The sequence below is a fragment of the Rhipicephalus microplus genome, chromosome 8 (genome assembly GCF_043290135.1).
Source record: "Rhipicephalus microplus isolate Deutch F79 chromosome 8, USDA_Rmic, whole genome shotgun sequence".
Lineage (NCBI taxonomy): Eukaryota > Metazoa > Arthropoda > Arachnida > Ixodida > Ixodidae > Rhipicephalus > Rhipicephalus microplus.
The window spans coordinates 93,895,412-93,912,687 of NC_134707.1; the positions used below are offsets into that span (position 1 = coordinate 93,895,412).

The 17,276-nt window shown below is 48.0% G+C and overlaps 1 protein-coding gene across 4 annotated transcripts in view; it reads left to right on the plus strand.

The window, feature by feature from the left end:
- LOC142769252 (uncharacterized) overlaps positions 1-17,276 on the plus strand; it is a 75,578-nt gene that overhangs the window by 10,671 nt on the left and 47,631 nt on the right. The gene's annotated exons all lie outside the window — the stretch shown is intronic.

The following is a 17,276-nucleotide window of genomic DNA, read 5'->3' on the forward strand; positions in this document are numbered from 1 at the left end:
AAGTGTAGAAGCGGATGGAGGAGAGGCTGACGCGAACTGTAGGCAATGTGAGGTGGAGGAAAAAATGGAGAAAACGATGCTTACCCAGAGTGACATGCTGATGAAAATCACCGAGCTCGAGACTGCGTTAGCGACAGTGCAAGAGAAATCGAGCGCTACGGGAGAAAAGCTTAAGTACGCCTAAGAGGCAATAGCCAAGGTAAACATAGGAGTGGCCTACAGAGAGAACAGTAGGGAGCCGGCAACTAGAACTGTGGAGAAGAAAGAGCAAGCAAATTTGGAAAGAACAGGTTCAGCCGGTTCATTTGTCGCAAGGCCCAGCTTCAGCGAAGTAGTGGTGGGGCTGGGAGGGGACAAAGCAGCCGGTGTCACAGGTGCAAGTAACCCCCAGGTGCAGGACGCTCCAGCTGAAAAGTCACAGCACGTCATAATCGCCGGGGACTTGAATTGAAATCGATGCACAGAAGCCATCAAAGAGAGGGTAAGAGGTGATAAGAGGGTTGCAGTAGGGGCGTTCCCAGGACGCAAGCTGGAAGCAGTCATAAGGCCAGCGAGCGCAAAACTCAAAATTACAGCTGATAGACGAAAACTCGTGATAATTTCAGGCGGTTTAAACGTGTCTTAAATGAAGATACAGCAGGACTAGCAACTACACTGGCGAAAAGCGTCGATGACATGCACGCCTCCTCTCCAAAGGTACTGGTAGCGATATGCACAATACCGGAGGTACCGGTGCGTGATAGCAACCTGCAAAGAGCGGTTGTCAAGGCAAATCAAGAGATATGGTGGATGAGCCGAGAGAAAGGCTTTGAAGTGGTAGAAATCAACAGAGAGGTGCATAGGTGGGGTGGTTTTCAACGAGACAGAATTCACTTCGGTGGGCGGCTAGGTCATAAGGTGGGTTGGCGGCTTGCACGACGCACAGTAGATTTTGGGGGGGGGGGCAAGTGAGCCGTTCGAGGTGCAGGATAGCTAGTAACGAGGAAAACGACCAGGGAGACTCTTTGACAGGTGGTATGGACAGATACTATTCCAAAGGGACACCAGTATCCAAGATAGGTAGAGTCCGGGGCAGAAATTAACGTAGCCACGAGTGCCGAGACAATTCAGACATAGGGTATATTAACATGCAGGGCGGCAGGAACAGGCTGAAGTGGGTAGAGATAGAAGAACAGCTAGGGGAGGAGAGGCCGATGGTATACGGTTTTGTACAAACACATCTCAGGGACATGGAACAACCTCCTAATAATGCGGACTACGCGAGAGAATATTTTGATAGAACAGAAGGCAGCAGAAAGGGGGGTGGTATTGGGGCATACATTCATAAAAGTACAGACTGACAAAGGGTCAAGCAGGAGTGCAAGGAGCACTTATGGCTAAAAGGGAAAGTGGCAGGGCAAACGACACTCCTTGGTTTCGTGTACTTGTGGACGGGAGCAAAGGCCAGAGAGGAAAACCAGGCGATGGTAGTGTGTATATCAAAGGACATTCAGGAGGTAGGAGGAGAGTGCAAGATAAATATACTAGGAGATATGAATGCACACACAGAAGATATAGACGGGTATACCAACCCGACAGGTAAAATGATCATGGATATATGTGAAAGGCTGGATATGATCATTTGCAACAGTACCGAGAAGTGTGAAGGGCAAATAACATGGGAGGTAGGAAGGCTGCAGTCGACGATAGATTACGCACTGATGTCACATAGGATGTATGATAAGCTTAGGGGAATGCACATAGATGCAGGTGGTTCCAAAAGTCTGGGTAGTGATCACAAACGTATCAAGCTAAGTTTTGGAAGAGCAGTGATAGTGGGAAGGAGACAAGATGAGCAACTACAGGAAAATTTTTATTCAGAAACGCAAATTGAAATAGCCCCTAAACAAATTGAGAAAGTAATCACTGAAGATAATAAAACAGTGTGGACATACACGAATCTAATTAGACTGTTTGAGCTAGAGTTTGCTAAGGCACGTGACTAGTCACCCCGCAAAAGAAGACACAAACACAAAAGTTGGTGGAATGAGGAATTTAAGAGAGCCATAGCAAAACGTCAGAAAGCATCAGGGAACACAGACATGCTAAGCAGCGGGGTGAATCGACAGGTGATGTTGAAAGAAAATGGGAAATCTTTCTAAGCTGTAGAAGGGATGCATTCCTTCTGATCAATGAAAGGATTAGAAGAAAGGGAGCCCAGTGGCTGTCAGAAGTACATAAAAAACTCGAAAGGCAGCTGCGAAATTCTAGAACCATCTAAACTCCCTAACAAATGAGACGAGCCTAGAGCAGAGGTTTATAACTACAGCTCAAGGTGCTAGGCTAGAAGGGGACGAAGCTATTGAATGTATAAGAACAAGGGTGACAGAAAAATGTCAACACAGAAGTGCTATATGCACCACAATAGACAAGGATGAATCAAGTGGCACAATGGCTACATTTTCACAACAAGAGTGGGAAAGGGCTGAGAAAACGGTTCCTAGTAATACATAAACAGGCCCACATGGCATTACAATTATGCTAATAAAGACATTGGGTCCAAAGTCTAAAGAGACTTTGAGAAAGGCAGTGAGCAGAACAATAATCGATGGTGAAGTCCCTGATGGATGGAAACTTAGCAGGATGAGCATGATCTGTAAAGGAAAGAGGGACAAAGACGACATAAACAACTACCGTCCTATAACAGTTACATCAGTGGTCTACAGGCTGGCGATGCAGATTATAAATGAAAGACTTCGGGCATGGATAGAGGATGAGGGGGTGCTGGGGGAACTACAGAATTGGTTCCCCCAGCAGTGCATAGAAATATCAGAAAAGGAACATGGACCCCTGTGGCTAGCATTTTCGAATATCAAGGGAGCGTACGATAGCGTGGTTCAAGAGGAATTGTGGGAAATACTGGACACACTAGGCGTGGAAGATGTAGTCAATAATTTTTAAAGGAGATCTATAAAGTTAACAAAGTAGTTATAAAGTGTGAAAAACAGGTATCTCAGCCCACCGCGGTGAAACGAGGGCTTAGGTAGGGGTGTCCTCTGTCACCCTTGTTATTCATAATGTATCTACAACTATTAGAGGCCAAATTAGAGGAAAGTGGACTGGGCTTCCACCTCTCTTTCGTCAAACAAGGAAAACTCAATGAACAGGCACTACCAGCATTGATGTACGCAGATGATATAGTGCTAATGGCCGACAACAAGGAAGATTCGCAGAGATTGGTGAACATCTGCGGTAATGAGGGAGATAGGTTAGATTTCAGAATCTGTAAGGAAAAATTAGCAGTCATAATTTTTATTGACAATGAAGGTAGTGAGCTTAGAATACAGGAGGTCACGCTAGAGATAACAGATAAGTACAAATATCTGGGCGTATGGACAAGCAACGGGGCCGAGTACCTAAGAGAACACGAAATATACGTGTCGACTAAAGGTAACACGAATGCAGCAGTAATGCAAAACAGGGCACTGTGGAATTACAATATGTATGATGTTGTGAGAGGAATATGGAAAGGGGTCATGGTTCCTGGTCTGACGTTCGGCAATGCGGTCTTGTGCATGAGATCAGAATTTCAAGCAAGATTAGAAATTAAGCAACGTGGAATAGGTCGGCTTGCCTTAGAAGCTCATGGGAATACACCAAATCAGGGAGTACAAGGTGATATGGGATGGACATCATTTTAGGGCGGGGAAACTAGCAGCAAGATAAAGTTTGAGAAGCGATTGAGAGAAATGGGGGAGGAGCGTTGGGCTAGGAAGGTATTCAGCTACATGTACACGAAGAATATCGATACAAAATGGCAGAAGTGAACCAGAAAATTTACTGGCAAATACTTGCAAAACAGCAGTGGGCAAAACCAAAAAGGTTTATCGGTTAAGAAGAAGATGAAGGAAGCTGAGACTGATATGTGGAGAATTGGCATGATTAGGAAGTCCGCACTCAAGATATATCGAACTTTTAAGCAGGAAATAGCCCAGAAAAGGATCTATGATAATACACGGGGTAGTTCTCTACTGTTTGAGGCCAGGACGGGAGTGTTGCGGACAAAGATGGTAATTTCAATCTGCCCAAATGTTTTAATGTTTACGGAGAAAGACTGATACAGTTTAGTGGAACAAAAATATGGAACACGGTCCCCCTAGAGATTAAAACGGCACGTAATTTCAGCATGGCATGTAAATCATTTTTTCTGTGGAGTCAAGACATGTAAGCATGTGTGTGTGATTCGATTTTCATTGTATTTTTTTAATAAGTGCCTATGTATAGAAACTAGCTGCAAGCTAATAAGTATGCATATCTGCAAGAATAAATGTATTACTGTGTTATCTGTATCACATGATTGTTTTTTTTTATGTTGTTACCTCAGAGCTGACCTGTACACTTTTTTACGTTGCACATTGTATTGGACCGTCCACTAGCCACTTTAGGCTATCGGTCCAAATAATCCCTGTAATTGCATATATCTATTTATGAAAATAAAGCTTCATTGATTGATTGATTGATTGAAAGACATATCGGGCCAAATACGAACGGGTACACACGGTATGCAGTGCGTGTGGAGAGGAAGAAGAAACTGCCGAACACTTTATATTGTTCTGTAAAGGGCTTCACCCTGTAGTTCAGGTTGATGGCGCAGAGGTTTTAAAGCACTGGGGCTTAGGGACAGTGAGGGCAAAATAGACTTTAAGCGGGTAGAATTAACTAGAAGGAGGTTATCTGATTGGTGGCTAAAGTCAAGGCACGAGTGAAAATTGAGCCCTTCGATGCAAAGTACGAATTCTCAACCTCACTATATAAGGGAAAAAAATAAATATATTTTTTGGTTCATTGGTTATTACGGCTTGGAGGCGCCAGCCACTGCTTGATCTAAAGGGTACAGCCATATCCATCCCTTCATACATCCATCCAGTGCACGCGCTTGAAGCCACCGGAAGCCGCCATTTCTGTCCCGAAAGCCACCGCCATGGACAGTCGCCTGATGCCGGCTCTAGATCTTTTCTCTTCTTTTTAATGAAATGCAGGCCTGTAGAGCCACAAACTCTATGCATCGACCAGAAATATGATCGCAAAGACATTCCACGCCTAGTACTATAAATAATATTTTATTTTAGCGCATTCTGAGCGGAAATTGTGGTAGTAGATCGCATTTTTACGAGGTGTGTTTAAGGTGATAGGTTTTTCTTATAAGCAGTTTCCCAACTTCGAGGCTTCAAAAATACAAGAAGTAGGTCAGTAAAACGGAGAAGGACAACTAGATGCCGTCTCCAGAAAGCAAAATTTGCAGTGACCACTTTGCAGAGTCATGTTTTGAGCGCTCGGTTCCAAAAACTCATCTTCGAAATGATACCATCCAAACGCTGCTTTTTTTCTCGCATCACTTATTAAAGACAAGCCTTTGCACTCTTGGCCACCATTGCACTCATAGCTTGTTTACTTTTTTTATTTTGGAGGGGGGCAAAAGATTTGGTGGCAATTTTTTCGTTACCTGACTGTGAGTAATTGTAAGGTTGCACGTTACAACATGCCATCGTATTTGGAGGGCGTAGCTATCAGGTCTGTCATTATCGTGTAGCGTTATTGGGCGTGCCAAGTGATGCTTAGTCGTAGGGTTTGTTGTATGCACTAGTTGTAGACTAAAACGCTTCGCCGTATTCATATGGTGCCCCTAGAGCATCTGTGATTTTGTGGGCGAAGCTCCCTATGCCGTGGGTCGTGCGTCCGCGATGTATGTGCAGTATTGGTAGTAGTAGTAGTAGTAGTAGTAGTAGTAGTAGTAATAGGTCGCCAACTCTACGGCCGGTCTAGAGGAGTGGCACACGCACACCCTTTTTGATTGAGGAGGAATCCCGCGCACATTATTCATAGATAAAAAGATAGTTGTAAAAGTAAAGAGACAAGTACAGGTGACTGAATCTCCAATAAAATTTGCCTTCCACTTCCATTCGATGCTTGAAAAATTGGCAGATCCCAGGGGAATCGATGATATGCGAAGCATGATTGAGGAAGTTTTATATGCCAGTTTAAAATCAGAAAAACGTTACGAGGTGGAAATAAATTATGCAGTTCATAACTTCCATGTCATAATTATTCCGGGTCGACGTGTAATTTACCTTCGTTATCTATTCACGGCACCTGATAGCAAATTTGTTATATGTGGAGCAAGCAAAACGGCTGTTAGCGTGCTATAAGCGTAGCATGCTGTCAGGGTTTACATGACACGCATATCATGATTATCCTGTTTGGACGTGTCATTTAAAATCGCCGTCCATTAACGTTATGCAACACCAATTTGGTACATTTGAAGCTAGAGAAACGATCGCGAGTGCATCATGAGCATGGCATGTGGTCGTGTTGTTACATGACACGCATCTCATGATTGTCATCTTTGCACCAGTCGCATACCTACGTCGTCCATTCACGTCCCGTATTACCAAATTTGGAATATCTGAAGCTAGCGAAACAGCAGGGAGAGTATAATGAAGGCCCAATATACTGCGACGTAACGTTGACGCGCCGACGCTGGGCGCAGCGGCGCTACGCTAGATAAACGCGAACACCCTATAGTCTGACACCAGACGCGGCTAGTGTCTGTTGGCGCAGCCCGGCGGCAACCAGTGCGAATTGCGACATGCTGCATTTCACGCCAGCCATGTTACCAAGAATGCACCACGTCTGCCTAGCTTCTTGATGAAGGGACAACTGCAAGAGCAGCAAAACCATAAAATGTAAATCATGACGTTCATGGCATACGGGAAAATACGAGAACTCACACTACGTGGTAAAAAAACTGGGATTTTATGCGTTCATAGCTCTCCCGAACAAGGCCCGGGCAGGGATAATCTACCGCGCTTGGAATGGTGAATCACCTCAGGACTTGCTTCAAGAATTACGTCGGGTGAATTCTTTTCTACCAAACGTCCAAGCAAAGGACATGGGGCGCGCTCAGTGCTCGTTCACTTCATGGCTAAGGAGCTTGCTCCGTCTGTCAAATTGTTTCGCATCCTCCATGCCGTTTTCAACTTTTGACCGAAGTTGTAAGCGTTCCCAAAATGCAGACAAGTAGGCTAACGACGAGATGTATGTTCTTTGCCAAATCACCTCACTTCCTGATGCTGCGGACAGAAACACCCGCAGGACTATCTGTGCACTCCACAGTGCGTCATCTGAGGGGACGCTCAAGGGAGGGGCGACAGGGCATGCAAGCAACGCTTTCAGCATGGCTTCAGCCGTCTCTCTCGGCTACGACAAAGGCCGCAACAAAAGAACCAGCAGAAGCAGCCCGAGTTCCAGCTCGAGAAGGAGTTTTTTCCAAGCATCGACGATAGAAATCGTTGCCGCAGAAGCAAGAGTCCTGAACGAAACCGTAGTAGCAAAAGCAAAAGCCCTGGACGAAGTGCATCACAAAGCCGTGACTTCGGCACCAAACCCGAAAAGGTGAGCTGGGCAAAGCCAGCCTCCTGCTCCTGTTGTATGCTCTAGGACGCTAAGTAAAACCCTAAAACTCTGGAGACTATCGAAGGTGTAATGCGAGAGATTCAAGAGTTGAAGCAACAGTTGGCTCTGGTGCTGGAACGCTCAAGTACACCTACAGCTGCTCCACCTGCGCCTTCCCCACCCTTATCCACCTCCCCCTCTATCATAGAGCCTGTGGACAGAGCATCCCGAGTCATCGGAGGATGATTTTAAATGCACCAGTCAAAAATTTGGAAAGAACACCGGGAACTCAAAAAAAGGTCGATTTATGCTTTACGCAAAATGCTGAACGCTTCACCAAGATAGAGAGTAATCAAGACGAGTTAGTTGCTCGGCTCAAATCTCTCCCACAATCTCAACCCTCTCCAGCACCCTCTCAGCCATAGCCCTCTCCTGCACCTATTTGATCCCCTACCTCTATCTTTCACCCACAGAGACCGAGCAATTTAACACTCATTCACGCTGCCAATAAAACTGTGCTCAATCTCCCTAAATCAACAGCAGCCGCGGATAAATTACTTCAACTTGGGGTGCACAACACTCTGGGAGAGCTTGTAGAGGCGCATCTTTTCAGCCAATATCAAAGACTATCACTCACAGAAACAGGACAGGCACTCCTGCGCCGACTCAGTATCAACGTTCCTGGTCACGACACGACCACGCACGCAGTTCCCGTCAATATTAGCAGCAATCTATTAATCCCGCCACTCCACAAAAATACTCAGCCGAAACATAATCAGGCGCGACGGGAAGCTCGAGCCAAGTCCCTTTAGAAGCGCTTCCCTCCTAATTCTCCCGCAGTCAATGTAGACACGGCCGAATATGTAGATCGTCGAGCTTTCGCGATAGCCGTTGTAGACGGATTTCAAAAACTGGTCGCTGGTGCGTCCCTTCCGAATTCGACAGAATCCCTCGAAGCAGAGGAGGCGGCAATTGCTTTAGCCATTGTTCACTCCTCCGCTTAGTACATAATTTTCCGATTGAAAAACTGCAATTCATAATTTCGCCATGTTCCGAATTCATTCTCCAGCTGCTAAAATTCTTGAATAATCTCCTCCGCCTCATCGCCTCATCACTCTCCTCTAGGTCCCTGCGCACTGTGGACACTCAGGCAACACGGCCGCTCACACCGAAGCCCGAGCACTCGCCAACCGGGTTCACAGCAACCTGCCTTCGCTTCGAGGTGCCAGGAATCGACTCCCAAGCTACCAAGATATCACGCTATTTTACTATTTTACCAAAACGGCCACCTAACGTATCCCCCATCGCATAAACCTCTTTCAACAGGCTTGGTGGCGCAGACTTCAAACGGCCACAGTGACGACTCCTTTTCTTCTCTTCCTTTTTACACATAGCGAAACCTCGCCTATATGCAACTTTTGTACTAGCACCAGAGCCGACTTCCAGCACATATTTCTCAATTGTCCGAACAAACCCAAGCCCCCGTGGCAAGGGTCAGAACACCAGGAGCGATCGGAGGCTGCTCAGCGCAGCTCGCAACTTTGATACTTGGGTTAGAGCTCCGGACAGTGAGCTGGGCCGGAAAGGTTGCCGAAGCACAACAGTGTCCGGCCACCGAGAGTGGCCCGAGGGCCCGTCGTCCTCCCGCTTCCACTTCCCCTGCCACATACCCCCTCAAATGATTCCTTTGTGAATCAATAAAGTTGCTTACCTTCCTAACTAGCAAGATTTACTGAGGGCTGGGACGCAATGCCATGAATATAGTGAACTAGTATATAGCCATGAACTAGAGGCGCTGAAAAGTGGGAAGTAGGCACGAAGAGCAGGCCATAAGAAATGGCGCTATTACCACTTCTCTGCTGAAGATATGATGAAAAGATGTGAGATAACGGTACCTGGAGGGTTCAGTAGATGGACGGACGGATGTATAGATGGGCAGACAGATGCATGGACTGACACACAGATGGATGGATGGACAGACGGACGGACGAACGAGTGAATAGGTAGATGGACTCACGGACGGATGCACGGATGGACGGATGACGCATGAATGGTCGCACAGATGGACTGACGGACCGGCGGAACCAAGAACGAACGAATGGACGGACGGACGCTTCGCCTCACTCGTCACCATGCACCCCGCGGATACACTGTGATTCCTAAATGCGAAGCATTTCTTATCAAACTTCGGCGACTTTGAGCGTATCTATCTATCTATCTATCTATCTATCTATCTATCTATCTATCTATCTATCTATCTATCTATCTATCTATCTATCCACCAACGACGTTTAGCTCTCCTGGCCGTTTTGATAATAGTATCGCTACCCAAATTGGTATGGCAATACATGACTGTATGAAGAACATATTTGACGAGTCATCTTATGAAAATCATGAGATGTATGTCATGAATGTAGTGATTTGCAATTCATGGTCCTGCAGCGCTTGCGGTGGTTTCGTTCACATGGCATGTTGCAAAACTAGTATGGCATGGCATGATTGCATGACGAACACAAGCGACAGACCCTAACATGAAACTCATGACATGTGTGTCATGTAAAACATGATTACATGCCACGCTCATGATGCGCTTACAGCAGTTTCGCTAGCGTCACATATACCGAATTTGGTATTACGGTACGTGAATAGATGAAGTTATGTGACTGGTGCAAACGTGGTAATCCTGAGATGCATGTAATGTAACAACATGACTACAAGCCATGCTCATGATGCCCTCATGGCCATTACGCTAGCTTCTCATGAACCAAATTCGGTATTACGGTACGTGATGGATCACTAAGTTGCGTGACTAGTGAAAACATGATAATCATGAAATGCGTGTCATGTGTGATGATGTTTATTCGAGCAGCGAAGTCGCAACGAGGTTGCAACAAAAAATGGCCGTACGGCAAGTCTGGCAAAGGCGGCACAGGCTCTCGCGCAATCAGAGCATGGGGCATGGGGCTTTTCGTTATCTTACAAAGGCGCATACGCGTTGGTGCGTATTCTCCACTAAAATACCCCCGGGGTGAAGAGTAGCCATCCTGGCGACTCAGGGAGTAGTCACAATGAGGGGGTCGTAATAGGGCTTGGGACGGTCGACGTGTATGGTCTCGCGTCCTCGACGGCGCAAATTTGGTGGTTGTGTTAGTGGCTCGGTGATGTAATTCATCGGGGAGGTTGCGTCAGTGACACAGTACGGACCATGGTACCGGGCGAGAAGTTTAGAAGACAGGCAAGGAACGTGCGGGGGCACCCAAAACCACACAATGGAGCCAGCACGAAACGAAGGAGTCATGTGGTGAACGTCGTCATGTCGAGTCTTTTGTAGACCTTGGTACTCACTCGTCTGAGACCGAGCCAACTGACGGCAGTCTTCAGCGTATGTGGCGACTTCCGAAAGCGGGGAGCACTCAGATGCATCAGGGCAGTACGGGAGTATAGTGTCGAGTGCGTGGGAAGGTTCGCGGCCGTACAATAGAAAGAACGGGGAAAAACCGGTAGTCGCTTGCGTCGCGGTATTATAAGCGAACGTAACAAAAGGTAACGCAGCGTCCCAGTTAGTGTGGTCGGAGGAGGTGTACATCCTCAGCATGTCACCAAGTGTGCGGTTGAAGCTCTCAGTGAGACCATTTGTCTGTGGATGGTATGCGGTAGATTTGCGGTGGATGATGTTGCATTCAGCGAGAATAGCTTGGATGACCTCCGACAGAAACACTCGACCCCTATCACTGAGAAATTCCCGCGGAGCACCATGGCGTAGAATGCAGCTGCGGAGAAGGAAGAGTGCAACTTCATGGGTGGTCGCTGCCGGTAGAGCTGCAGTCTCAGCGTAGTGTGTCAGATGATCGACGCTGACAATAATCCACCGGTTTCCAGAGCCACTACATGGAAGGGGGCTATAGAGGTCGGTTGAAAGGCCGAGCCGGGCAGGGGAGCGGCTGTAACATGCCAATAAGGTGCCGTGGAGGTGTCTTGTTTTGTTGGTAAGTGGTGCAAGGCTGAACGTATTTCTGCACAAAGCGATACATTCCTCGCCACTGATATCGTTGTCGCAGCCTTTCGTAGGTTTCGAGCACTTTGGGGATCTGCATGGAAATTCATGCAGATGTCAGAGCGCGTAAGAGTTGGGATTGCAAGGAGCCACTTCCGACCACCAGGCATGTAGTTGCGGTGGTACAGAATGTTGTCTCGTAAAGAAAAGTGGGCTGCATGCTGGCGTAGCACTCTCGTAGAAGGGACAGCAGACGGATAGGTAAGGTAGTCGAATAACAAGGCAAGGTATGGGTCTTTACGCTGCTCCAACAGCATATCAGTGTATCGAGTGGTGACAAGGCGGTAAAAAGGGGTGACGGAGAAGCCACATCTGCTGTTAATGGCGATCGGGAAAGTGCATTGGCGCCCGCATGCTTGCGACTGGAACGATATACGACATGGATGTCGTATTCCTGCAATGGAAGTGCCCAACGCCCCAGGCGTCCGGACGGGTCGTTCAAGGTGGACAGCCAACATAGAGCGTGATGGTCTGTGACCACGTCGAAAGGACGGCCGTAAAGTTACGGGCGAAACTTTGTCAGCGCCGAGATTATGGCAAAACACTCCTTCTCTGTCACGTAGTAATTCAATTCAGCCTTCTTGAGAGCAAGAATTGCATAAGTGACTACGTATTTGGTTTGGTTGCCTTTCCGTTGTGACAAAACTGCACCAAGACCGACGCCACTTGCATCCATGTGAACTTCTGTGGCAGCAGTGGGGTCGTAGTGGCGAAGAATAGGTGGTGAGGACAGCAGGCGGTGCAGCTGGCGAAATGCGTCGTCACATGCAGGTGACCATGCAGATATACCTTTATGTTGGAAAGCAAACTCGTCTTAGGTGCGATCATGGACCCGAAGTTGCGCAAGAAGCGACGAAAGTAGGAGCAGAGGCCGATGAAACTTCTTAGGGCTTTCAGTGATGTGGGCTTTGGGAAGTCAGCGACAGCTCGATGCTTATCGGGATCCGGAAGAACACAATCTCTTCTGATGACATGTCCCAAGATGGTTAGCTTTCTTGCTGCGAAGTGGCACTTCTTGGTGTTAAGTTGTAGGCCTGCAGAAGTTAGACACGTCTGAGTCTTGTGGAGACGACGATGTGTTGGGAAATCAGATGAAAAGACTACGATGTTATCCAGGTAACACAAGCAAGCTTTCCACTTGTGGGCACGCAAGATGGTATTGATCATGCGCTCAAATGTCGCAGGGGCATTGCAGAGCCCAAACAGCATGACTTCAAACTCATATCCATCCGGCGTTACAAAGCCTGTTTTAGGGTGATCACATTCAGCTATTGGCACCTGTCAATACCCAAAACGCAGATCCAATGATGTAAAGTACTCGGCGTCTTGTAAACAGTCAAGAGCATCATCTATTCGTGGTAGCGGGTAGATATCTCTCTTCGTAATCTGGTTTATATGGCGATAGTCCACGCAAAATTAAACGGTACCATCTTTTTTCTTTACCAGAAATACAGGTGATGACCAAGTGCTTTGAGAAGGCTGTATGACTCCACGTTCAAGCATTTCATCTATTTGCTCCGTAATGACGCGGCACTCTTCGGCGGAAACGCGGTATGGACGCTGTCGCAGAGGCGAATGTGAGCCGGTGTCAATAGTATGAGTGACAGTCGTGGTGCGGCCCAAAGCAAGTTCTTGCAAGTCTAAAGAAGAGCGAAACTTGTTAAGGAGAGCAACAAGTTGGCGGCGATGCGAGGAAGGAAGGTCTTCGTCAATAGCATTGTCAAAGGCTAACGAACTTGATGGCTCAGATGCATGAATGATTGTGGCAATGTGACATGGGATTTCGTCGGGAAGAATAATATCATCGATATGGTCGACAGGTTGTACATATCCCAAGGTTTCACCTCGGAGTAAGCCGATGGGGTAGTTGCAGTGGTTGGTAACCAGCATTACGGTTAAACCAGGCGCAATTGTATGAAAGAATGGGAGAACAATAGCCTTGCGTTAGGTAAAAACCGGAAATGGCATGAACACCACCGTGGCGTCAGGTTGCGCTACACATGAAAGGCTAACAGGGACTGAAGCTTCCGGAGGCAATGTGATGTCGTCGGCAGCGATGAGTTTGCAGAGCAGAGGAGAACTGTCGGGTGATGGAAATTCACATATTGGCACAAGAGACACTTCCGCACGGGAACAATGGATGATAGCTTCATGACGTGATAAGAAATCCCAATCCAGGATGAGGTCATGAGACAAGATGATAGAACAAAAAATTGGACGATGTACACTACGTCTTGGATGATGACGCGCGCCGTACACACAGCCGAGGGATGAATGCGTTGCGCGCTAGCCGTGGACCGCACCATGCCACAGAGAGATGTGGTCACTTTCTTCAGTTTGCGACTAAATTTTACGTTCATCACAGAAACTGTGGCCTCAGTATCAATTAACGCTAGTGTGGCGACTCCCTCAATATCAACATTAACAACATTTTGCGGCGAAAACGGATGCCTTTATGATTGCGCAGAAGTTGAAGTTCTTGCCTCCGCAACTGCACTGATTAGTTTCCCTCCTCAGGAGGTGATGGACGACGCATAGGCGATGGCGATCGGCGACGGGGGGATGAGAAACGAGTAGTTGAAAACGACGATCCGAGTCGGAGTGCCTCTGTTCATATGCAGACGTGGTGGCCTGCTGCAACGCGTAGGTAGGAGCTTCAAAGGAGGCGTACGCGGGTGTGGAACGGCGGCGGCAGAAGCGGGCAACGTGGTCAGCGATGCCACGCGCGAAGAAGATTAGACAGTTTTCATGGGTGCGCCACTCAGTAGGTGGACGGAAAAAGCGAGGTGGGGTCTGTAAACCGCAGGGGAGGCCGGATGAGGTGGAGCCGAGAAGGAGACTGGATGCGGTGGGGGCCGCGCGATCACAGCTGCATAGCTAAGAGGTGTAGGTGGCGCAGGTGGTGCGTAGTTGACAGTTGAGAGATCACCTGTTACTGATGTGCGTGGGTAAGGCACCGGCACTGCAGGGAGGACATCGGAAATTTCAGTGCGTATGGACTGCTGAAGTGTCAAAGGCAGGCTTGCGGTGGGCGCGTCGCTATGCGGCGGCAGGGAAAGCTGTCGGACGACTTCCTCTCTAATAAAGTCTTTGATCTGGTTGGACAGACTTTCTTGGCGACCATCGGCATTTGCGAGTGCGACGGCCGAGATCGAATCTGGTGGTGGAACACTATGTCTGGCGATGGAACGCTGACGGCGCAATTCATCGAAGCTCTGGCACATGCTTACGAGGATTGCCACCGTGGTCGGGCTTTTCACTAGCAACATCTGGAATGCGCCATTCTCAATACCCTTGAGAATCTGCCAAATTTTCTCTTCTTCAGGCATAAATGGGTTAACACGCCTGCAGAGGTCGAGCACATCCTCAATGTAACTAGTTAACTTCTCGCTAGGCTGCTGGGCTCGGTGGCGTAGACGCTGGTCATCGAGTAGCTTGCGGACCTCTGGTCGGCCCAACGCTTTAGTTACGAGGGTCTTAAAGGAGGACCAGTTGGTGATGGTGGTTTCACGGTTGGTATACCAAAGTTTAGCTACGTCTGCCAATTAAAAGATAACGTAGGCGAGCCGTTGTCCCACTTGTTGCTGGCCCTTACGCGTTCGTACAAGGAGGGCCAGCCTTCGACGTATCGCTCACCACTGCCGCTGAAGATTGGCTGGTCCCGTTGGCGGGTAGCGCCAGGCAGGTAGACGGGGCAGCCGATGGTGCTGGCTGGGCTGGGATGGGCTAGTTGGTGACTGCGTAGGTCATGTTTCGTGGTGGTCTCTCGGCCAATTTGTGAGAGCGGAGCTCCAGGTCTGCTTGGGGATCTCAGCAGCCTCCACCAAATGTGATGACTTTTATTCGAGCAGAGAAGTCACAACGAAGTTGCAACAAAAAATGGCCGTACTACAAGACTGGCAAAGGCGGTACAGGCGCTCGCGCAGTCAGAGCACGGGGCTTTTCATTATCTTATGAATCCGCATACGCGTTGGTGCATATGCTCTAATACGCATGTAACAACATGACTACATGCTACGCTCATAAAGTGCTCGTGGCCGTTTTGCTAGCTTCACATGTAGCAAACTCGGTATTACGTGACGCAAACGGACGACATAGGTAAATAGGTAAATGACAGATCCAAACTTGATAACCATGACACGCGTGTCATGTAACATGACTACATGCCACACTGATGATGCGCTCGCGGCCGTCTCGCTGACGTCCTATGTGCCAAATGTGGTATTACTTGACGCCAATAGATACAAAGATATGTGATTGGTGTAAACATAATAATCACGAGATGCGTGTCATGTGATAACATGACTACATGCCACAGTGAAGGCGCCAATACATTTCGACTTGACGCGGTGCGCGTGCTCACCGGCGTTGTCACGCAAGGCGCCGGTCCTGCCATATGTTCGTAGGCGTGCGCCCCGCTGCGTTGCTTTGCCGCATGCGCGTTTCAGCTCGTCCGGAGTTCCTCCATTACGAAAAAAAGGAGACGCACTGTTGTCTGGGTAACGCATCGGCGCGAAATGCAGCCTGTCGCATTTCACTCCGCTTGCCGTCGGACCGCAATGACAGATGCTTGCTGTGCCTGGCGTCAGACTATAGAGTACTCCCGTTTTTCTAACTTAGCGTCGCAGTGCCCAGCGTGCGCGCGCCTCAATGCTACATTGGAGCATATTGGGCCCTTCAAGATATGTTTGTGACCGTTTCGTGTGACGTGACGTCAATGATTGACGACATATATGAGTGGTGCAAACTTGATAATCCTGACACGCATTTTATGCAATAACATGACAACATACCACTCTCATAGCGTGCTCGCGGCCGTTTCGCTAGCTCCTCTTATACTATATTTGGTATGACGTGACGTGAATAGATGACGACGGTAAACGACATCTTCATACACGATAATCATGACATGGAACTCATGTACGGCACCATTTAGTTCCACGTCGTAACATTCTGCTGATTTTAAAGTGGCATATCTACATTTCTCATTCGTGCTTCGCATATCGTCACTTCCCTATATACTTGAGATCTGCAATTTTTTTTTCTTGTAGCATTGGGTGAGCGCGATAATGTTATAATATAAAAACACAATAAATACCATCACAACAACGTCCGCTAAATAATATTTGAATTACGTGCCTAAAACACCCAGAAGACACCAGCTTCCGAGACAGCGAGTGGACCTTTCGTTGGCTTCACAAGCGTCAGTGTGGGAGAGCGGGGATGCGTCTTCCAGCCTTTTTAATAGAGGTCAATGAAACCAGGAGACGCTCTAGGTGCCGACCAGTGCGGACGCGCGAAGATCAGCTCCTGCTTTCAAGGATGCTTTCCTGTGATATCCACGAATTTGTCGCCCAGTTTTTAGTCCCATCGTGTGCCTAAGTTCTCAAGAAATCAGCAGATACTACCTTTGTGCTGGTGAGTGGAATTTTAAACCATTTTTGAGACATTTTTACATGGCAACGCCACCGGGGGATTTAAGCCTAACCAAGAAGGCGATGGTCGCCGATGCACCGACCCGGCGCCAGCGTGACTCAACGCTCTGCGTGTTCCAGGACCTGCAAGTGAGAATGGAATACAGAGTGGATGGAGAGGTCATCTCTCCAGAGCATTGCACGGAAGACATGGGTTGGAAGGAAGCCGAAACGAGACGCTCAAGGAATAAGCTAGCCACGGTCAGCGTTCCTGCTGACAAAGGTTCGACCAAGGCTGGCGTTGCGGGGGACGCTCGAGCCAGTCGTAGTAGGTATGACACCGAGGATACGATCGTGCGAACCGAACGCATGCCGCC